This window comes from Parasteatoda tepidariorum, chromosome 4 (assembly GCF_982258835.1).
Source record: "Parasteatoda tepidariorum strain Cologne lab strain chromosome 4, Ptep-v5.0, whole genome shotgun sequence".
Classification (NCBI taxonomy): Eukaryota; Metazoa; Arthropoda; class Arachnida; order Araneae; family Theridiidae; genus Parasteatoda; species Parasteatoda tepidariorum.
Window position 1 is genome coordinate 122,744,789 of NC_141758.1, and position 21,655 is coordinate 122,766,443.

General features: G+C 33.2%; 2 long non-coding RNA genes across 7 annotated transcripts in view; one reads left to right on the plus strand and one right to left on the minus strand.

Annotated features, from left to right (window-relative positions):
* LOC107442806 (uncharacterized) overlaps nucleotides 1-13,896 on the plus strand; it is a 194,239-nt gene extending 180,343 nt beyond the window's left edge. For 5 of the 6 annotated variants that reach the window (XR_015433401.1, XR_015433396.1, XR_015433398.1 and 2 more), the window contains 2 exons: nucleotides 3,017-3,068; nucleotides 11,864-13,896. This is a non-coding gene — a long non-coding RNA (uncharacterized LOC107442806). The remainder of the gene's footprint in view (nucleotides 1-3,016; nucleotides 3,069-11,863) is intronic. The other variant, XR_015433400.1, reaches the window with a different exon arrangement.
* On the minus strand, nucleotides 588-2,447 carry LOC147812680 (uncharacterized). The gene is made up of 2 exons (XR_015433402.1): nucleotides 2,075-2,447; nucleotides 588-801 (listed from the first exon to the last, which is right to left on the minus strand). It is a non-coding gene; the product is annotated as an uncharacterized LOC147812680 (long non-coding RNA).
* Nucleotides 13,897-21,655: the final 7,759 nt, after the last annotated feature.

The following is a 21,655-nucleotide window of genomic DNA, read 5'->3' on the forward strand; positions in this document are numbered from 1 at the left end:
TGTTATAAATATATTCGTTGCATGCTGTATTAATTTCACTTATTATCATAAATTAAACTCATAAGTCGCAATGGATTTTTATCTTTAGTTAATAAAGATATTTTTAGATTATTTTTTACCTTTAGTCATATGCTTATTTTAAATTATTCAAATAAATTACCTTTAAGTTTTTCATATATTTAATAACATAATATAGCTTTTTGCAATTTATATTTACTATGTATATTTTACAACGGAGAAAACAAAATTTAATATAAATTATAAAAGTAAAAATAAACAGTAAGAACAAAATTTAAGAGTTTGATAAATTTTTGCACCAAATTAATGCAATAACAATTATTTTTTTAATGTTGACTTTAAGTTTTTGAAAAATTATTAAAATAGTTTTTTAAGAGTTCGATAAGTACTATTATATATATGTTTAGTGAAATGCTCTAGTGTGAAAAAAATTGTGCTATTTATAGAAAATTAAAAGTTTATGTGAAACTGAATTTTAAAAAAAAAGAAAGCTATTAAACGGCACTATTTTGTTAAAGGTTTAACATGAATAAACACAAACTATTTAAAAATTAGGAAAAAACAGGAACTGATAAAAGTGAACAATTTATTCCAAAAGAAATGTAAAAGCAGTTTCGATAAATTTTTTATGAGCTCTTAAATGATGTTTCCTGTGGTGGCGGGATGTTACATTCCAAATGTTCTCTTTTTTCTTCAAGAGTTCAATAAATGTGCTCTCCATTTCGATGCTCAATTTAAAAGTTTCCCCAACGGGCGCTTGTTCAAAATTTTGACTCATCTTTGCTGCAATACAAGTAAAAAATTTTATTAAGAAAGGTGAAGCGAGTATATTTAAGGTAACAGACAATAAGGAACAGTCATTAAAAATAAAATAATACCAAACAATTAATTCTGTCAGCATATTGTTAAGGTATGAGTAAGTTGTTTATAATCAGTAAAAACTGAAATAAATTTTTAATGGTTTTCCATGTTTTTATAATAAGATTAATAGAAAGTGAAATTAAAATTATGTATAATTACAAGGAGTATCAGTTACTTGTCCCATTTTTTCAAATATTTAACCTTAAGAAGAAGACTTCTTTTTTAGATAAATAATTTTAACCTTATCTTTAATTTCAAAAAATAAATTATTCTTTTATATTATGAAAAAAGCAGATATAAAAAGTACCTACATATTAGTATATTTAAAGTTAAACGTGTGTTAATATTTTTTTATTAAAAATATTACCTTGAAAAAACCTGTTAAGTGCTTTAACGGGTAAAAAAATATTTTCAACTTCCTTCATAATTTATTCAAAACCTGCTTATTAATAATATAAAGCATGCAACTGCATTTGAAAAATTGATCCTTACAGACTATGTTATTTAAATTTCTATCTAATTTAATTTCATTAAATATTACTTTTTGAAAAAACCCGCTTAAAGTTTTTAATAGTAATATAAAATTACAGATTCAAGTTTCTTCAACTTTATAAATATTAAAAACTTAATCATATAAAGCATGCAAATCTATTTGACAAACTTATGCTACAGAATAAGTTACATAAAATTAAATGGGAATCAATAAGTTTTAATGAAAACATTTTTTTTTTTTAATAAAACCCAATTAGCGTCCCAAGTAGGTCTTTTTAAGGTGGGCCCACTTGTCGAACCCTGATAGAAAGTGCAAATTAATTGGAAAAAAACAAATTTTTATCCCGCGAATCCTGACAAATATACAATTTAAAAATAAAATAATACAAAGAAATTAATTCTGTCAGCTTATTGTTTAGTCATGAGTAAGTTTTCAGAAAAGTTTACTTTTTACAACGCAATTTTTTCCTTTGTAAAAAAATATTCAAAATTACTGAATTCAGTAATAACTCTAGAATAATTGCTAGTATAATCTTATCGGAACTATAGAAAGAGCAAAGTAATTGAAAAAAAAAACTACATTTTAATTCGGCGAATACTAACAAATATACAGTTACGTACAAAAAAGATTAAATGCAAATCCTAAAATTTGTTTATCATTTAAAGTAATGTCAAAATATAAAACAAAACTACTTTTATGTACTTGCAAAATTTACTGCAACTTGAAAAAGAACTGCGTGCAACTTGAAAAAGAACCCCTTTCGCATAGTTGTTGATTCAGTCGTTGAAATATTCTTGCAACATGGACATGTTGGAAAACGACATCCGTGCAATCTTTGGAACTTCCCTTGCATTGTCGTACGTAGTTCCGTGCATGCAATGCATCTCCGCCGATTTGAGTAACGCATCCATCAGATCGGAGATCTACAGAGCAAATGAAAACAGTTACTGTAAACAGGCTTTTTATGGGGGTCGCTGGGAGGCACCCTCTAGCAACTTGCGTAAGGACCATGGATTGTATGGTGATTTATGCTTACTAACATATGTACCATGCGTTTTTGGAACTGTAGAAGAGCACATGATCGGGATTAAAGAGCATGTAGTGTGGAACTTTCTTATACCAAATTCAAACAGCGCTTTGCAAACTTATCCAATAATGAACCCAATAAACTGTTTATTATATGTATATTTTTTAACTAGTGTCTTACTTTTATTATTCAAGGCTACAATTATATGCAGGGAGTGTCACAATTTCATTCAGTGCTTCGAAGATTTATAACAAACAAAATACTATCAATACATCTACAAATTTTACTTTCACTTGATAAAGGAACATTTTTTTCTCTCCTAAAACGTTCAATATGAGAATCTTTGGTGATGCGGAATTAAAATTCTTGCACACACTTGCTGCAAGATATTACGATCAATGGTGGCGGATGTGGTCCATGTTCGTAATTCTATGAAATCAATATAAAATCTTTGATGTAACCCCATAAAAAATATCTCAGGGATTTAAATTTGGCGATCAAACCAACTTTATTTCCAATTCCGGGCGGAATTGTGACACACCCTTCAATTCTGATTACATTATTTAGTCTGCTTTTTTGGAGTTATGGTTCTACTAAAGTAACTATTTTTCTGATAGGGAAGAGTTGCGGCTTTAAATTAGCTGTATAATGACGTACACTATATGTCAGGTAAGAATATCCTTCTCATGATTTATCACTTTTGTAACACACATGTCTACACTTGTTTTTACCAAAAATTAAGTTTTCAAACTTTCACTTCTCAGTAAAGTTTTTGGCCCCGCAAGTGGACTGATCATTCAGCAGATCACCGTAGTCAGGCATCACTGGCTGTGGTCAGTGTGCGGGTGGGTGACCACTTGAATCACTCTGCATAGGGACCCGAGGGTGTGCGGTATGGGTACTCGTTCAACTGTTCTACCGTGAAGTGCTGGACTTCGCGCGCAGGTCGTTGGGTTGCCATCCCCTCTACAGAGGATCAAAATTCTGATGGTCGGATCATCCTCAGGGATGGTTCTTAGACCCGTCGCCAATGACCCATTGTGCAGCTCTAATGCGACGTAAATGAACTATAATGACAACAGTAAAGTTTCTGAAACAACTTCACCAGTTCATCATTTTAGTTGCAGTAGAAATACTTTTATGCTTTTTTTCAAAAAGTATCACTCCTTTTTGTTAATATTACTACCAATTTCTTTTGTTGGCTTTTTTTCTCAAATCTGTTCATTTCAACTGAAATGAGACTTCTTTAAAGCTATTTCCGCAATAAAATTTTATTTTGATGAACAGTGCATAAAAGAAGAAAAACAAATCAACCTAAATAGTTTTAATCTCATGATTGGATCTTCAAGTATTCGGTCTAGATCTTAATGGTTCGAGGATTAAATAAGCTAATTAATTAGCGCAGACGATATATAAAGTTACAAAATCGGACAAATAAACGTACTTTTTCTGACCCTCAAAATGTAAGAAATAGCAGCAATCTGTAAAATATGGCTCCCAAAGTTTTGACCCTTTTATGTTAATTTTACCTTTTGCTTAATCCCCAATATCTAGAGAACTTTTTAAGCGAATTGAAAATATTTTGTGCATAATTATAAAATATATTTATCCGAAGATAATTCCATGCAAAAAATGACTTTTAATAATTATTTATCATGTTTTATTTTCTTTAATGATTAGGGAAAAAAAATTGAATAGTATGGTATTCTAATTTCTGCGTCACTTCAAAGAATATAACTTTACTTTGATAAAACCAATTAAGGAAGGAACGTTTTTTTTTTAAAAAATAAATAAATAAAAAGCAACACCTATATGCAAATGAGTTATGAGATGATAGCTAAGCTCTTCTCGCACACCTTGCCACGCAGTAGTCTGTGACATCTTATGGTCGTAGTGCTATGATCACATTTATGTAGTGGTACCTCATTTGCTCGCCTAAGATTGTAGCGTAAAGACGTTCTGAAACAGCGTAGCTTACAAGGGAAACTAGGGAAGTGTGACTCGCCAATTTTAAAATAAACTAGTGGGATGTATGCCTTATGAGGGATAATTTAAGGGGGCAACATTCGTTTCGGCCCATAGAAGGTCCTGTGAGAGATAAAAAATAATTCAATATATAGAAAAATCGGTATTTTATTACTTCAATGCAGACTATTAGTTATTGTAATTGTCTCATACTCCAATTAATTTTGTGGTACTTACTTTCACGTACTATATAATGCATATTTATTCTGAAAATTGATTTTGAAAATTTTATATATCTGTAGTTTTTCAAAAAAAACCTGTTAGGTTAATTTAAAAAAAAAAATTGACATCAAATTTTTTAACTTTTTTTTCTTCAAAAATTTTCAAAATTAGTTGGAGTATGTAATTGCAAATCAATCAATTAATAATTAATTAATTAATTTGCTAATTGATTTATTAATTAGAAAATTAATTAATTAGCCAATTAATTACAAATTAATTGGAGTATGAGACAGTTACAATAACTAATAGTCTGCACTGAAGTAATAAAATATCGATTTTTCTATATATTGAATTATTTTTTATCTCTCACAGGACCTTATATGGGCCGAAACGAATGTTGCCCCTTAAAATTATTCCTCATAAGGCATACATCCCACTAGTTTATTTTAAAATTGGCGAGTCACACTTCCCTAGTTTCCCTTGTTAGTTCAATCTTTTTTTTTGACATTTTTTTTACCCACCTTTAGTATCGCCAGTCTTTATAGTCTAGTCAATGCAGCACGATGACGGGGAGTTGAAAGACACAAAGTGGGCCAATCACAGGCTACTTGGTTTTTATATCTTATATCCGTCTTTGAACAGCCGACCCAATTTTGGGTTTATGACTACTAACGTTCAACTCCGTAGCCTTGTAATTCTGAACCAATCTAGAAGACAAAGAAACTTCTGGATCAGTACCCCCACAGGAAGGATTTGTTATGGCAACATGGAGGATTTGGTGACTCAACAGATTTAGAGTGCAACAGTCACCATTGAAAACACGGGGAGTCTTCGGCCGGCGGGGTTAGAACCCACGACCTCTTGGACACGGGCTCAGTGTCCTACCAACAGCCTACTTGTTGAAAGAACCTCTAGGTTTCGAGAAAGTCCACAGAGAGAGGGGGAGAGGAGCAGCAGTTCGTCAGCCTGATCAAAGCGACAAAAGGGCAACAACGCTGTCTCAAGATTTTTATTAGCCAGTTCTAGCCAAAAGGGGTAGCCCCGTGAAAGCCTCGCAATCTGCATAATGCAGCAGAAATTTATTATTTTACGGATAACAGTCGACTAGAGGCTTAATACAGGTGCCCCGTATGCCAGGCGTCCTGAACCCAGCGTCCCGTTTACCGTGAACCACAAAAAAACCGTCTAGCATGGTTCCGGAAACGAAGGATGATTGAGAGTGGGTTTTCTTCAGCGATGTGTTGAGATTCAGCCTGGACACCTACTCGAGACGCATTCTCATCTAAAGAGATCCGGGGAGTCGATATGGGTCCTTTAACATTGTCGAAAAGGACCACTATGATCGAGGTGGTCTGATGGTCTGGGCAGGCATCATGATAGGCAAGCATACCGATCTTTATGTGTTCGATTGATGTCCTCTGACAGGTCAGCCATACAGGAACGAAATCCTTGCACCCTATGTGATACTTTTCCGCGGATCATGTGGACCGAATTTCAACCTCTTGTTCGATAACGCTTCCCCATACAGGGCTCAGTTCGGGATGATTGCCTTTAATCGGGTAATATTCAACGATTGAATTACGACGTCCCCTGAACTGAATCCCATCGAACAGGTATGAAACATCCATGGATGCTTCATTGCCGCTTAAAGACCAACTCCAATGTCCATCGGTGAGCTAAAGGTTAACTTGGGGCAGGAGCGGGTGTGGTTGCCATAGTCATTGATATCTACCCTGATAAACAGTATGTAGCGAGAGTTGATGTAGCTGTGCGAGAGTTGTGTAGCTGTTGGGGCGATTATACACCCTATTAGATATGTTTTTCTCTGACAGGATATCGGTCAGCTTCTGCCCTGGACAAGTGACTAGTTTTTTTAAATTTAGAATACAGATTGTGCCCATTTTTTTCTCATTTATTTTGACCAGGTTTGGCTTTATTTGTCTTGTCAGTTTTTTTATTGCATAAAAAACGAACTATTTTTCTTATCATTTGTTTTAACTAATGTATATGGCAAAATGTAAAATTTGAACGAAATGGGTCGAATGCTTCCTGAGAAATAGAAATCTATTTCCAAAGAACTAAGGGAAGAAGGCTAACTTCCATAGACATAATGTAAACCGCTTTCCGAAAAGTGGGCACGGGACCTGCGTATAAGGGAAAAGGCAGCATTTAGGGGCTGAGCCGGTGATGATCTTGAAACTGGTTTTCGGCCTATTCTTCCAACCATTGCTGGGACTTGGATTAAAAGGAATGTTCTCGATTCGCTTTAAAAGTTCACGAAATACAACGAAATAAGCAAAGAGTGAAACTAGCATAAATGGATCCATACTTTCGACCGCAAAGAATTTGAACTCATCGATAAAGATATATGTTTATTCCGAAGTTGTACGTTTCCTGAAGCAATGCCGTACTTTCCTGAAGCAATGCCGTACTTCATATTCAACTAAACACCGCATGAAATCACTTAAACGCTTCCCTTACCATTTTTTTTAAATGCAAAAAATCTATAGATTTTTTATTTCAGTAATAAATGAAGGAACTAAAACAAAACATAGTATGCAAGTTTTAAGTTGAAATTTTAATTTTTTTTATGTGTGAAACACATTTAAATTACCATCAGTTTACTATCCCCAGTTATCTCGGGCAAATGAAAAAAACTTATATATTAGTCTTTGTGTTGTCCCTTGTCTAAAATATATACAAAGTGATACTTTCTAAACGCCAGTGATGCCATTTCCTTCTACTCTTTTTTTTTCTTCTAGCAACCATCGTATGTACAATCGTACAAAAGACGTGTGCAGTTCCACAATCCAACAGCAAACCGCGATGGCTCAGGAGATAGAGCGTTCTCCTTCCAATGAGCCAAACCGGGTCCGAATCCCAATCGATCCGGCTTCCACCGACCACAGTGCTGACGTGAAATATCCTCAGTGATAGATGGATCATGGGTTAGAGTCCCCTTGCCGTCAGGCTAACCGTGAGAGGTTCTCGTGGTCTTCCTCTCCGTGTAGCGCAAATGCGGGTTAGCTCCATCAAAAAGTCCTCCACGAAGACAAATTTCTCCCAATACTTGATTCAGGAATTCCCTTGTCCTCTGGATTGGGTTCAAAATTACAAGGCTGCGGAGTTGAACATTAGTAGTCATAAATCCATGAAATTGGGTCGGCTGTTCAACGACGGTTATAAAATAAAATAAAATCAAACAGCAAAAATTCTAAACAAAACTTGTCAAACTTCCAAACCAATCGCATCATATTATATTTTTTCTTCGGGCCGTGTAAAAATGGGATAAAACAAAACGTACTGACAAATTCTACTACTCCCGAGTTTTCTCGGGATAGTCAATATTTGCAATATATACATACCCGAATTAACTCGGGATGATCAGGAAAGCGGTTAAGTGGCCATCACGTAGCCCACATCTGAATCCGGTAGAAAATCTTTGAACGATATTAGTAAGACACTTTTACAGATTGGATAGACAATTCAAGAACAACTCTTATTCGATTTATGCAATCAAGATATTTGGAAAAAAATATTGATATCAAAATTTTACGAACGCTATCTGGGTCCATGAATGTGAGATTGGAAAATGTAATTGAATACAAAGGGATCTCACGTTGGTTACTGATGTAACAATTGTACCGACTTTATACTTTTTTCCAATTTACTTTGTTGAAATCTTAAAATGACAAATTAATGTATTTTGCTATTAATTTAATTTTGCTTTTGATTTTTTTATGCCGTAATCTATGACTACGTTATAAAATAAAATGATAGAAGTACTACTTTATACGTGCTACATTATAAGTACTACTTTATTCATACGTTTCATCATTTTCATCAGTGACGTTATACTCAGAATTACTAAGCAAGCAATTTGTCTCACGTATTGTCCATCCCTGCATAACCCATCAAAATATTTCTGTCTTCATTTTCGTCCATCATTCCAGACAGCTAAAATATTTTAAAATTACAAGTTTCACGTAATTTTTGAACTAGAAACCAAGGATCTGTATTTGACCTCCAAAAGTTTGTAAGAACAAATCTTTAATCAAAATAAGAAAAACGGTTAAAACAGCATTTTATTAGCTTTTAAAGAAACTGACAATTTTAAAGCTGATATCGGAAGTCCTTGTTTTCCTCTAAAAAAATTGTTAGACGACAAGATTTTTTTCTTTCTCTTGGACACGATAAAGAAAGAGCCACTATGAGAAGGCACTAAAGTGTGTTTGGGAGAACCGGGGTTCGATCCCCAAAGTTTTTAGGTCCACCAGCTTCAAATCCAGTTGTACCAGCTCGTCTTCAAAGTAAAGGCGGTCAATGCATGATGCTCTCTTGATTCTTTCCCTAGAACCTATTATGCTGTTGCGGGGGAATGTTTATTTTTAACCTGCTTATAAGTAATTTTTGGCTAAAACATCTTATCAGCTTAAGTTAACTTTTAAACAAATTATCGAATTTTGCTCGGAACTGTTAGTTGGTGTGAAATTTATCTAAATTTCGTTAGCGCTCGCTTCAAAGAAAATTGCTCCATTCTATATTATAACCGGCGTCAAACGGCGTTTGAACTCGTGGATAAATGTAACCTTCTTGGAAAACGTTTTGAAGGAACTCACCTGCATTTGCGTTACCGAGTGAGGAAAAACTCCCACTGTTAACCCGTTGGCAAGGGGATTTGAACCCAAGATCCGTCTAACATTGAGGATATACCACATCTGGTCTGTACTAATCGGGAGCAGAATTCGTAAATATTAGGCATTGCTGGGAATTGAACCCGCATCCCCCCCCCCCACTGAGGGCAAGCGCTTTATCCTCTGAGACACTGTCTCGCACATAATCGAATTGAATAAACATTCCTATTGTAGGTAGAAAACGTTCCAAAAAAAAAGTTGTGGCAAATTATGAAGATGATAAACATAATTTTGAAATCTGCTTTAAAACGTAACCCTCGTTCACTCACAAGAAAGCATCGTTAGATAATCACCTAAACAAGGCAAAAATAAGTTTAGCCCATTTTTGACCTGGACAATAACCGAAGCTAGAATTTTACCTCCAAGCGTTAGTCCGTTGCAGGAAATGATTATTCCTCTAGCCAAAAGATAAATAAAAATATATTGAGACTAAAGGAAATTTAAATCTTTCTTCATAACATTCGCCTTATTGCAGAAGTTTTTTTACCTACAGTAGGCAACCTGACCCAAAAAAATTACATTCAAAATAACTTTTTCTTAATCTAGGTTTCTTAATCTTATATAACTAGGAGGCTTCGCCCCCTGCTCGCTGGCGCTCGCCAAACCCCGGAACTGCTTTCGCAGTTAATTTCGGATTGCTTCGCAATCTGATGCTCTCTTTGCTCGCGCATTGGATACGTTCTTAACGTCTAGCTTTTGTGTACTTTTTTGAACACTGAAGTTCCGAAAACGTTTCACTGTAGAAAATTCTAAACCTGTGCATTTCAATATTAATTTGAAATTGCAAACAGTTCACATATTTTTCTTAATCACACTATTCTAAAATTTCAGTTGTTGAGAAAAGTAACTGTTGTAAGTTTTGTTTAATGATTAATCTTTGTTTAATGCTTAATCTTTTTTTGTTTAATGATTTTTAATGTCTTTCCCACCAGAGGGCTAAAACCATGTGTCGTAAAACAATATGAAATAGTACTGAACGCCGGATGTAAAGCATCCGCTTCTATGAAGATAATTTTGTGAGAATTTTTTTGATAATTCGGTGAGAATTCACCCGATTAGACATATGATATGCTCACTACGTGCTCTTGCGTGCCGAAGCCTATCAATTAAAACGTATTAGCGTTTTATGTAATATAGATTAGCCATATGATGCTCACTACGTGCTCTTGCGCGCCGAAGCCTATTAATTAAAAATGAAAACTGTTGCCAAGGCGAGAAAAGAAATATCATCGGTTTTATTGATACATACCTATTAGCGTTTTATATAATAAGATTCTCTTACGTGGCTCCCAAATTTTGGCTGTATTTCTTTTCCGCCGGTGGCAACGTTTGCTTTGTTTTGTTTACGTTACTGTTTCTCTTACACCGCGAATCGACCAATGATTGCCGCTAAAAATGTCACATGCCAAATCTAGCTGAGGTGGCTCAACATATAGCGCTTTTAAAAACGGAAGCTGAAGTAACCAGAGAGCATCAGCTGCGGCAATCTCATACTATTAAGCTAGGCAGAAGTGAGTAGTCTTTGTCGATAGATCTCTATTTTAGTATTTCTTCGAAAACGCTTTTCTTCACGAAATTATACATTACGAATTTATTTGACGATTTTTGATTTATATCACGAATTATACTACAGCACATTTCTAATAGGTTTAACGAATTACATGTCATTTATTTGAATTCAAATTTATTTTAATGACTTAGTATTTACTAAAAAGATGTAATTTTTTAAAAAAAAATTTTTATGAATTTGAATGATTGTTTTGAATTCATAGGTACATTGCAAATGCACAAAATTCTAAGTTAGTAGCGAGCGAAGCAAACCATATAAGATTGCGTAACAATTTTCGGGGGTTGGCGAGCGTTAGCGAGCAAGGGGCGCAGCCCACTAGTTTTTAATAAATCTAATCAATTTTCAAACAGTTTCAGACATTTAATCCGATTTGTTAGTCTAATAAAAAAAATTTTGGCTCACTTTGCCATTTCCTTAGCTGGATCGCCGAAAAAAGTTACGACCAAAACATAACTTCGAGAATTTTTAACTATAAAACCAAAAGTATGAATTTCACCGCCATTTGTTGACCCATGCTGGGAAATTAAAAACCCATCAAAAATGTTAGTTAGCTAACCCTCTAAAACATTTCGTGATTGGGACAAAGGTTAGCCCATTTTTGACCTACAAACTAAAATTTTTAATTTGGTTCCAAGCATTAATGTATAGTACGATACCGTTAGCACATATGCAAGAATGAATTTTGTCTTGAAACATTTTAGTTGATATGATCTAGTAATCACTATTTTGCCTCAAAATGTCATCCCCTCAACCAACAACTTTTATTACTTTAACCTTAAATAAAACGCAATGGATAAAGCGAGTCTTGCATAATTTTTGACAATAAAACCTCAAGTTTTAATTTAGCCTTCAAATGATCGAGAGAATAGTTTAAACAACAAAGTCAGTCGTTGCTCATTTTCAGATATTACAGTAAGTTGTTAGAGAGAAATGTTGTTTTGACAGTAGTTATAATTTTTATAATTGTAATAACATGCTATGAAAAGACATTAAAAATGTACTTCTTGTTTCAGGATCTGTAGAGTCAATCTGTTGAATAGTTTAATACGTTGCTCACACAGATATGAATTCAATAAGAAGTGATGAGTGAAAAAAATGTCATATGATGCCAAATTAATTATTTAATACATGTGATTACGACGAATTTCAAACATTATATGTAGCCGCTTCGTAAACTGGCTAATCATCAAATTGCAGAGACAATTCTACCACTACAAAAATATAATTCCAATTCACTTGTATATAAGACATGTTAACTCAATTCTGTGGTGGGGTGCCTTTTCATAGATCAAGTTTGACATGGTTGATAACTTTGGTGACCCGGACGTGATGTGAAAATGCATACCTTGATAGAAACTCCCACTTTGATATGAACACCCCTATCTTGACAGAAACTCCCACCTCGAACCAACTATTTTAATGGATGGTCCACATTGAACAGTTGACTTGCAACTTGTGACTGCGGCATTTTTCACCTCTTCACGCTACTGCTACTAGGTCTCAATTACACACACAACGTCGGCCTGTATACACTCGACTGCTAATAGCAACATAGGAGCAACCATGACGGTGAACTTAATACAGTTTTCCCGGCATCTCACAAAACAGCAATGAGTCAAGTACTGGCATTCGAATTCTATCAGATATAGTTCTGGTGGGGGAGTACTGTAGTGTATCTACCACTACAAAAATACAATTCTAATTCACTAGTATATAGGACTTGTTAACTCGATTCTATGATGGGATACCTTTTCATCGATGACGGTTGACAATGCCGGTAACACTCGCCCCATATCCACCTTCTCATTTTCATAGACCCCGAAGTGGGAAGAGATTCATTGGAAGCAAACTTGACTGTGAAAGTATAAAAATTTTGAAAATTACATCTTGTGCAATTCTTTTTTGTCCAGTTTTGTAAGTATTTGATTGAACAATTGCCGTCCATCAGAATATAAGTGTCAGTAAGTTCATAATGAAGGGCGAAATTCAAAGCCTCTCTGATGGCAAGATTTGAGCTAACATTCGAACAGTTGTCTGTGTTGCGAAACCTGCGATGAAAATTCAAACCAACCTCTAATTTAGCGTAGACACAGTTGCCAAACCTACCGCAGTGCAATCTACTACTATCAGAGAAAAATATTAGGACCTGAGATGGGTTGTATGGTTCAGACTTAAGGTCTTACTGATACAATGAATCATCCTTAATTGCCAAATATTAAGCATCACTACAATGAAAGTAAATGGAAAACAAGCATATATCTGTTTCATTCACCTACCAAGTCTCCTTATTTACTAATTCTAGACTCAACCCTGAGAGAATATTAAATTTGATCTGATCCGACAAAAATTGAGAGTATATCAGTTGAACGAATGCCTGGAAAAGCCTTTTTTTACCTCAGAACTACAGATTAATAACAGAAGGGTAGAGTGGGTGGAGACTGGCAACCTCAAAAATTTGACAGTGCTGCAGAGGGTTCGAGAGTAGAAAGACGTTACAACTTTGAAAAACGTAAAATAATCTCAGAGGAACATTGAGGGAAATCGCAAGCGGAGTTGAAAGGGCACCATCAGTTAAATCTTTTTGTCAGATGTTTTACAGGGAGGGATGAAAGTATCTTGGTGAAGCCTTGTACCCCTCTAATCTTCATCATCATCGCCAAGGATATAGAAGAAAAGACTCTTGGAAGTGAGAACAAATGGAGAAGATAGGACAATTTAGAACCTTGTCAAGAATTTTTCTAAAATATACTTTTAGCATTTTTATCTGTAACAGTCTAATATTTTGTATATTTTTAATGCGATACAAAAAACATGCTGTATATGTGTATAACATTAATCATATACGATTGCTCAACGTTAACCCCCCTCCCCCTATTGAAGTTAAATCTCCTAATTCCCAAAAATATTTCTTAAGTATATGGATTCAACTGATCTTATATTTATATTGTATTTAATACGAATATGGCTAAGCCAGTGATGTAATTAAAAGACTATTTAGTGTGTGTGTCATATTTACAACGAAGAATAAAATTTTAGCTGAGCAGAAGATTGATCAAGTTAGACATATTTAGTTGAGTTAGTTTCTAGTGCAAAATTTAATTCGGATAAAATTTGAAAAATATATTCGCCAAAATAAGATGGTAGGTTAGGGAGTAAGATATACAGTTTCTGAAATCTAATGTTGAAAACTGTAGTAAAAATTTCAGTTTTATTCCATAAATTCTCTATTTTTAAGGTAAATAGAAAATACGAAGTAAATAAATTATTCAATCGCATGCTGAATTTTCTCTCAGCAAATAAATTTAATATTTCAAATAAAATTAATAATTGAGTACAGGGATGGACTGCCGTACCCTGAAAACAGCAGCTCGTTCAGTAGGTTACTTTCTGTTGAAATCTATTTTTTAGACGGAATTGTAAAAGTAAGCTACAACTAAATAAGTTTACAAATTCTGTATATGCTAAAAATAAATAAGTTCAAAAATATAATTATAAGAAAATTAATTTCCACATTATCTCATTTATTTTAATATGCAGCACCGCACCAAACTTTAACTCGCGGACGGTCAAGGCAACTGAGTTCCTCAATATTGATAATGATAGTAGGTTAGGCTACCGATATAAATATTAAGGTTTCAAGTATTGAACAAATGAAGGTATGTTAGATAAGTGCATGAATGATATTGGAGTATACAAACTTTTCGCAACAACTCGATTATAAAAACTTCTCAAATTTTAACGGGTTAGAACCAGTCTTGATAGTAAAAAAAATCAAAAGAGTGTGTTCGGAAAATAATTTAATGATAATAGATTAAAGTACAGATTTAAATTAGTAAGTTTGCATGGTAATGCACAATGGCAAAATTATAACATGGTCAAATTCCTAGAGTAAAGTATTGGATTTTAACACAGTAGATTTTCAAGTACAGAAGTAAAGTAAATAAGTTTTACTATTAAATTAACGCGCGCGTTTTGCTGAAATAATTACTGATAGAAACATAGATTTCGAAGCAAATGGGACTGATTAAAAGTAAATAACTAGTTTGAATGAAGGATAGCAAGTTGATTTACGAAAACTGATAAAATAATACCAAGTTCGTGTACCGATAGAAAAATAGTGTGATCAAGTATTGGTCACCGCTGAGCAGCTCTAAAAAATAAGTCTTCTGACCGATATTGCGAACCGACTAACTTTCTATAGGTTGAACCTCATATAATTTGGTAATTTTTAAAAACCAATATCCTTTGACCACACTGCTCACTAAATTATATCGGTTACCACTAACATTAAAACTTTTGTTGAAATCACTCTCTAATGAACAATACTAGTACCTACTATCTATTTTTTTACCAAAATTCTTTTTAGACAATTACTCAAACCTACAATGTTTCTATCGCAACCTGCAATTCAGTTTTCGAAACTAATAACTCCATTTTAATACTCTAACTTATAAACTTTACTTCAGTACTCGAACCTACTATCATATGAACAGTTTTCAAATGCAGTTTCTTTTGATCAAATCCACTATCTGGCTATCGAATTTATCACCTTTAGTAACCAGTCATCTTATATTTTCTACTCGAACCCATTAACTTTCGATACACGGACCGACTATTGTTTCATTAGTTTTCAAAAATCAACATTTTGGCCAATACGTTTGTTTTCCACCATCCCATTCTATTATAATCGCTATATTCAGTTTTCAAACTCAGTATCTTTAATTCAATTCAATTTAATTAATTCCTTGAACCAATTTATTTTCTTCGCAACTGCAATTAATTGTTCAGTTTTAAAAACCATTTTCTTCAATTCGATACTGGAACCTATTAGTTCCTCGATTATATTCTTCAGTACTCGAACCTACTATCATTAGAGCAATTTTCAATTTCAGTCAGTCTCTTTTGTCCGAACTCGAATCTACCATGGGTCTACCGGTATTCAAAACCAATCCCTTTCGATCAATACTTGTAACCCAATAACTTTACATCGGTACTCTAACCTGCGATTATTTGATCACTTTTTAAAACTAGTATCTTTAATTCAATACCCGAATAATTCGGTAATTGTTTGGTAAAGTTACACGAATCCGTGACTAAGGTTGACAGTATCCACTGGATAACGCTAAATGAGAACATTTTCCGAGTGAAGAACTAGAGTACGGTACCTACCGTTAAAAATATATGTGTTTATTTGGTTCACAAAAGAACTATGTCGAATAGAAGTCATTTTTAGAACAGTACAGGAACTCACTATAATTCATTTGATGCTCGAACCCACTTTTTATTGATAAATTTTCGAAACCAGTCTCTTTAATTCAATACTTAAACCCATTGACTTTCTATCGTTACACGAACCTATCTGATCCGTTTTTAAAAATTAAAATTCTGTCTAGTACATGAATCCACTATCCCATTCTATTTAGATAAGTACTCAAATTCGTTATATTTCATTCGATACTCGAACCTGTTTATTTCATCAGTTTTCAAAACAGTAACTTTAATTCTATACTAAAACCTATTTAGTTTCTATCGTAGCCTTATTATTCAGTCATTTTTTAAAGATAAAATTTTTTACTTCGATACCCGAACCCACAACACTCTTCTTGGTGCGCAACCTGACCATAACTCGGTTAGTTTTCAAATAAAGTTTTTTTCGGCCAATTCATGACCTCACTAATTTTTAGCCGTATTCGAACCCACTACCTTCTTCAAGTACCGAGAGGTAGGAAGTAGATGTGAGTATTAATGAAAAGATAATTATTTTGAAAAACGACCAAATTTTAGCAGGTTCAAATACTAATAGAAATTTAGTGAGTTCAAGTATTGGTCAGGAGACTTATTTTTTAAAACTGATCAAATTATAGCGGGTTCGAAAACTGTTCAAATGATAACACATACTAGAATCGATTAAAAGAGTTATAAAAACTGATAAAATTAGAGCAGGTTTAAATACCGATAAGAAGTTACGGTTTCATACCCTCATTTTCAAAATGTTCTATAAATATTTATTTCTTCAATACTGGGGGGGGGGAAACCTGTTTTTATGATGCAGTGTGTTTTCTTGATAGAATTCGATTAAAAGGGAAATCAAATGAAAATACCATATTGCAAACATGACATTTAAATTAAAAAAACCACACCACACATTAAATAAAAAAGCACAAAATTCTAAAATATCTTAACCATTACCATAAAAGTTTAAAGAATAACATGAGCAATTTAGATGTATTTTGAAATCTGTAAACACATCTATTATTTAAGCAACTTTAATTTTAAAACATTTCGCTATTTTTTTTTTCTTCACGAAGCCAAAGAATTTTAGATCTGATATACAAAGAGAATTATACTATTATTCGTATTTAACACTCGATTTTATAGGGCGCTATATTCTATTACATAAAAATTTATGTGTGTACTACAGCAACTATTGCACACTATTTATATCACAAAATTATCTCAGTTGAGAATCTTAAAAACAATTTTTACAATAAGGTTTATTGTAATTACGATTTTATAAGGACTTCATGAAAATTTTCTACGAATATTTTTCTCTGCATTTCTCCCCATCTCATCTGTTTAGGTAGAGGCTAGGGAAAACATATAGGGTGGTGTAAGATGGTGTCTCGTCTCCCTTTCTTAAAAAGGTGACAGGGAAGCCATATGAGGAGCAGGCATCGAAGAATTCTCTTTTTTTCCCCCATATATTCCTTATCAATTTTGGCATAATTTGTGAGTTAAGTAGTTAGATAATAGTGAAAGAAAAGAAGAGAGAAAGGACAGCAAAAAACAGGTATAACATAAACATGTAACAACACAAGCAAACAGTTCACTTTTTTTTATTATCGTATGCCTGTTTTGGCAGCGGGGGTGCGATTGTTCCTGTTGTTCAGTGGCGCCATCTACGGCCTGAATTCGACTTCTACCACATCAACAGTTCACCTCAGCAGTCGGTTAGGAGGAACCATTTTTTTTATTTAGGTTAACAAAATAATTAATTAGTGGTTAGTAATTTGTTAAAGTTTGTATTAGTAAGCTGATGTAAAAATGAGCCGCAGTAAATCCGCGAAGGAGGGGCCAACCCAAGCAGGTGTAAATAATAAAGGTATAAAATCACATTTTTTCTTATTTGCTCGATCTCTACCTATAGCCACACTTCACATGCTTTCTGCATTAGAGAGTAGACTCATAGGAAAATAAAAGTTAATTTCTATCTTGACTTTCAAATAGATTAAAAACTTTTAAGTTAAAAAACTAAATGGAACTAAAAACTACATTAAACATAGTTCTAAAAGAAAGAGGCCTGGAAATTTGAAAAATATATTTTTGACAATTAAATACAAAAAATATTAAGAAAAGGGATGTTGTAATTCCTACACAACTGTCCCCTTCCCGATATCGTTTTCGAGCGTTGCAATCGCGAATAACGGGATGCAATGAAAATTTCTAATATGCCCACTCAAAATATTTACCGATTTTAGGGTATTTTGACAAATTTAAATCTTCAGAAAATAAATTGCCTATTCTCTTAGAAATCAGTTTCAAGTAAATCTCAAGTAGCAAAAGTAAAAAAGCGATAAAATATAAGCGGAATATCTTAAATGGGCATGCACCTTTATTATACTTAACAAGGAATCAAAATTATAAAAATATTTTTTTTTTAAAAAAAGAAAGAAGCAGTTTTAACATTTATTTTTTATTCCTTTTTTTTACAAGTAAATTCAATGAAATAGTTTAACAGTATCAATAAGTTTTAACTTAAAATATATTACAAAAACTCATGTCTATAAAATGTTTTGCTGATGAATCTGTAGACACACAAGCGTTTATACAGCAACATTAGATCCGATTAACTGATAAGCTGTATCAATTGTCTGAAAAATTTAAAAACAAAATCAGTTATGGCATAACATTACAAATAAAATATAAAAACAGTTTGATAGTGAGCTTTTTGATCTGGACATAGCTCATAATGTATGTTTAAATAATGGACGCAGGTCTAAATGCGCATTTAAGGAAATGGGCTCAACTAAAAATGCCCAGTGGAAGACGGATCATTGGTTAGAGACCCCATGCTGACGGTGGGATGTTTTCGAGGTTTTCCTTTCCATGTGATGCTAATGCGCGCTAGTTCCATCAAAGAGTCCTTGTCTCAATCCAAGAGTTCCATTATTTTTTGGGCTGAGTTCAAAATTAGAAGGTTACGTAGTTGATCATTGATAGTTATTAACTCAGAATCGGGTTACAGAAATGTAAAACTCGGCTGTCCAACGCCAGTTATCTATATATAAATGAATGTGTGTCCTTTATAGACTCCTATACCATCCGACAGACAGCGTTGACATTTGACATACAGATGGTTTCAAGCAGGAGGAAGGTCACTGTCAACATCAGAACATTCTGCGACAAATCGTTCTTGCAGAATGAGCGGAAAACGAAATGGAATTTTATGATTGGTTAAGCGTTAGCCATTGCTTTAAATTTAGCTATTCAATTTTCACATATTTTAAAGATAACATCAGTGATAATTGCTAGCTTATAACTCTGTTTAAACAAAAAAATAATTTATTGCAAGCATTTAATTATTTTATATTCGCTATGTCAGATGAATTCAAAGAACATTACGTGGTAGCACGCATGGTTTACGTCATTAAATTTATACTTCTTCTGTTGCTACGCAATTTTATTTTATTTATATTAATTCTTTTAAACGTGTTTCTAAAAAAAATACTCATTTAAAACCAATGGTAATGAAAAAGAAAAAAAAATTATGTATTCAAAAGGGAAAATTAATGAGAAATACCCCACATAATTTACAAGTTGCTCTTTTATTGAAGAATTTCTGTTGATATATTCCGAAAACCCCGTGGCCAGTTAAGAATTGATTTAAATAGAAGTTTGACTGCAGGCGAGTTAGTGTGGGATCTTTAAAGAAATTATATGTCTGCCTGCCCTTTGCTGATTCACTCCAATCCATTTATTCATTGTGGCTTGTTTTATGTATCTAATAATGAAAGTTCTTTCCATTGGGAGCATCGTTTTTGGCTTGCTGATCCGCCTCCTCGTTACCTTCAATCCCAATGTTGTGCATCTTCGAGTAAGGCTAGAAAAATATTAGGTTCGAGTCGAGATTGGATTAAAAAACTATTCAAATTGAAGGAAGGTCAGGTTAAAACAATAGTAATCTATATTTATAAAAAGTCTGGTTGTTAATCAAGTCACAACATGCTCTAATGCCGATATATATGTGATTAATACTAGTGAATTTAAATCGTCCCAAAGGTGGGTAGAGTTATAAAAATTACAGCAAATTGATTATCGATAGAAAGAAAGATAAATGATTAAATTTTTTAAAAAAAGGTTCACAAACTGTTTTAATATTAGTGGATTAACCAACGGACAAAAAGATAATTCCAGTATTGGTCAAGACAGATTGATTTTTAGTAACTTATCAAATTATAGCAAGCTGGAATATCGATAGAAAAATATTGGTTAATCGAAAGGGTAATTTTTATCTTTTATTTTAATCAATGGATGGTGTTTTCTACACTAGGGAACGCTGCAAGCTCGGTACCGCCTAAATTTCCGGGTTACTGTTTCCGTTGTATTTTAAAACCATTTGGCATCATTGTGTTTTGAGATTCTTGCAAACATTGTATTTGATTACTTGTGTTTACAATGCTAAAAGTGCTAACGTAAGATGTTGCACAGCTTGCAACAAGAGCAAACAGTAATAAACTTATGAAAAGAGGCCATATCAAGACTGCCAAAAAAGCGAGTTAATCAAAATCTAGCAACCATGTCACCTTTTTTTAATAATATATCTCTAAATAACTAAAACAAATTTTCACTTCAAACTCACCAGAATTACATAATAACATTAATATCTTATGAAATACGGCAGATTTGAGCTCAGAAATTATCTAATTTATTTATTTTATTGAAAACAAAATTATCAGTTTGAAAATATCGCCTCGCAGAATAACATGTAGTAAGCAGCTGCAAACTTTCTAACCGGAACTAGAGCAGGCATACAGCTCGAGATTGTTATTGTTTACATTTCTACTGAAAACACCATCCATACTCGAACTATCAAGAAAATTGTTTTCGTGCCCACTATCTTTCTATAGGAGGCTAATTCTGCTAAAATTTAATCAATCCCATTTCGAATCCACTACTCTTCTCTAGGTGCTTGAACCTGCTATAACTTCATTTATCAAAACCGCTTAACTAGGTACTATATACTGACGTCATAAGCAATCCCCGCTTTTTTTGAGTCCCTTGAAGGTTAGTTTCGTTTTAAGCTAGTTAATTTTGAGTTATGATTTTAAAAAATACAGGTCAATTTTAACATACTGATTTGATTTTTGAGAGTCTTATGTTATAGACTATTCAAAATCATCAAGATTACCCTACGCATGCAGGTTCCTCATAAGTCCGAAATTACAAAATAAAATTATGGAAATCTAATAAGGTTCACGAACGATTACTAGAAAATGCAAATATTACGAGAATTTTTTAAATCACTATAACGCAGGTCACTTTAATACTTCAAAAGATACTTATTATCTTTCAGTATTGCTAATAAGGCCACCATCAGAATGCAAAAAATTATAAATATATAATATTAAAAACTTTTTCTTCTTAAAATTCCTCTTTATTAAATTTGTAAATGCTTTAATCTAAGGGTCAGTATTATGAAGTGAAGAACTTCTAGTTACTTCTAAAAAGTTTTAGTGCTAGAAATCTTTAAATAACTAATTACGAATATGCTTAAATTTTAGATCTTTAGCAATTTAGTGTAAAAT